Consider the following 2,500-nt stretch of genomic DNA (forward strand, 5'->3'; position numbering starts at 1 on the left):
GGAGGTGGGTGGGTTGGGGGGCGGGGGGGTCAGGGGCGGAGTAGGGGATGGGGGAAGGTGAGGGGTGGGGGTAGGGGGGGGGGTGCTGGGAAGGAGTCACTACAATGTTTTCATTGTAGGAAGAAGTGCAATTTGTTTGACGAACAATTGTAATGATTATTGTTCATAATTATTTATATTTAATGTCGTCACTACAGCTCTACTCTGTGGTTGACTTGAGGATCGCGTTTTGCGCAGTCTTGAGGTGACATTTAATTTAGAAAATAAATAATATCCAAAACGGTTTTTTCCCCTCAACTCTCGTCAGTCCTGTTGTAGTTTGTGACTCTCCCACCGACAGTGGCGGTGTAACTGATGACTTAGCAAACAGTTCTCTCCTTTAAAAGAAACAAACTTTTCAGAAACAATTAACCCCTTTGCGCGAATCTATTCAAGAGTTTCACAGAGTCTGGAGATCGAGCAGCCCGGTTAGTTCAGTCGGTAGAGCATCAGACTTTTAATCTGAGGGTCAGGGGTTCGTGTCCCCTATTGGGCGCTGCAATTTTTTGTCCGAACGCAGTGACGCCTCCTTGAGCTACTGAAACTGAAACTGAAACTGGAGATGACACTAAATATGGAAAATAAATAGTATTCAAAACGTTTTTTTCCCCCTTCAACACTCAATCCCGTAGTAGTTACCGACTCTCTGACTGACAGTGACGACGCTACAGATGACTTAGCAACCAGTTCTCTCTCTCTCCTTTAAAACAAATTTTTTCTTTTCAAAATCGATTAACTCTCTCCATACGAACGGCGAAAGAGACGACGTTAACAGCGTTTCACCCCAATTACCATCATCAAAATATTGCAAGCGGAAGGCTCTTATACTGAAGAGGTGAATGTTGACAAAGAATACCACAATTCTGACGACGGAAGCTAAAGGCTGGGTCATTCAGACACCCACAGGACATCCGAGGGGTATGTGTAGAGGAGAAGAGAGGACTGGCCGTACTGAGTGAGTTAATCCCTTGCAAGAATCAAAACACTCACCACCAAGCTCCATCCGTGAGCCTTTCAAGCCAGCTGAGACCAAAGAGAGGTGACAGTCAAAAAGACCACTGTGAATGGAACTGGCGTGGCTGTGGTGTGAAGAACGCTGTGGTGTGGTGTGAAGAACGCTGTGGTGTGCTGTGAAGAACGCTGTGGTGTGAAGAACGCTGTGGTGGGGTGTGATAAACGCTGTGGTGTGGTGTGAAGAACGCTGTGTGGTGTGAAGAACGCTGTGGTGTGGTGTGAAGAACGCTGTGTGGTGTGAAGAACGCTGTGTGGTGTGAAGAACGCTGTGGTGTGGTGTGAAGAACGCTGTGGTGTGAAGAACGCTGTGGTGTGGTGTGAAGAACGCTGTGGTGTGAAGAACGCTGTGGTGTGAAGAACGCTGTGGTGTGGTGTGAAGAACGCTGTGGTGTGGTGTGAAGAACGCTGTGTGGTGTGAAGAACGCTGTGGTGTGAAGAACGCTGTGGTGTGGTGTGAAGAACGCTGTGGTGTGAAGAACGCTGTGGTGGGGTGTGAAGAACGCTGTGGTGTGAAGAACGCTGTGGTGGGGTGTGAAGAACGCTGTGGTGTGAAGAACGCTGTGTGGTGTGAAGAACGCTGTGGTGTGAACAACGCTGTGTGGTGTGAACAACGCTGTGGTGTGGTGTGAACAACACTGTGGTGTGGTGTGAAGAACGTTGTGGTGTGGTGTGAAGAACGCTGTGGTGTGAACAACGCTGTGTGGTGTGAAGAACGCTGTGGTGTGGTGTGAACAACGCTGTGGTGTGAAGAACGCTGTGTGGTGTGAAGAACGCTGTGGTGTGCTGTGAAGAACGCTGTGTGGTGTGAAGAACGCTGTGGTGTGATGTGAACAACGCTGTGGTTTGAAGAACGTTGTGGTGTGAAGAAAGTTGTGGTGTGTAGTGAAGAACGCTAATGCTGTGGTGTAGTGTGAACGACGCTGTGGTGTGATGTGAAGAACGCTGTGGTGTGAAGAACGCTGTGGTGTGAACAATGCTGTGGTGTGGTGTGAAGAACGCTGTGGTGTGAAGAACGCTGTGCTGTGAACAATGCTGTGGTGTGGTGTGAAGAACGCTGTGGTGTGAACAATGCTGTGGTGTGGTGTGAAGAACGCTGTGGTGTGGTGTGAACAATGCTGTGGTGTGGTGTGAACACTGCTGTGGTGTGGTGTGAAGAACGCTGTGGTGTGAAGAACGCTGTGGTGTGGTGTGAACAACGCTGTGGTGTGAAGAACGCTGTGTGGTGTGAACAACGCTGTGGTGTGGTGTGAACAACGCTGTGGTGTGAAGAACGCTGTTGTGTGGTGTGAAGAACGCTGTGTGGTGTGAACAACGCTGTGGTGTGAAGAACGCTGTGTGGTGTGAACAACGCTGTGGTGTGAAGAACGCTGTGTGGTGTGAACAACGCTGTGGTGTGAAGAACGCTGTGTGGTGTGAACAACGCTGTGGTGTGAAGAACGCTGTGTGG

At 49.5% G+C, this 2,500-nt stretch overlaps 1 long non-coding RNA gene and 1 other non-coding gene across 2 annotated transcripts in view; both read left to right on the plus strand.

Moving 5' to 3' along the window:
* The window catches only part of LOC143290252 (uncharacterized), a 277,023-nt gene that overhangs the window by 63,608 nt on the left and 210,915 nt on the right, over window positions 1-2,500 (plus strand). The window lies entirely within an intron of this gene.
* Window positions 463-535, plus strand: Trnak-uuu (transfer RNA lysine (anticodon UUU)). The gene has a single exon. It is a non-coding gene; the product is annotated as a tRNA-Lys (tRNA).

The sequence above is a fragment of the Babylonia areolata genome, chromosome 15, assembly GCF_041734735.1.
Source record: "Babylonia areolata isolate BAREFJ2019XMU chromosome 15, ASM4173473v1, whole genome shotgun sequence".
In the NCBI taxonomy this organism is placed as follows: domain Eukaryota; kingdom Metazoa; phylum Mollusca; class Gastropoda; order Neogastropoda; family Buccinidae; genus Babylonia; species Babylonia areolata.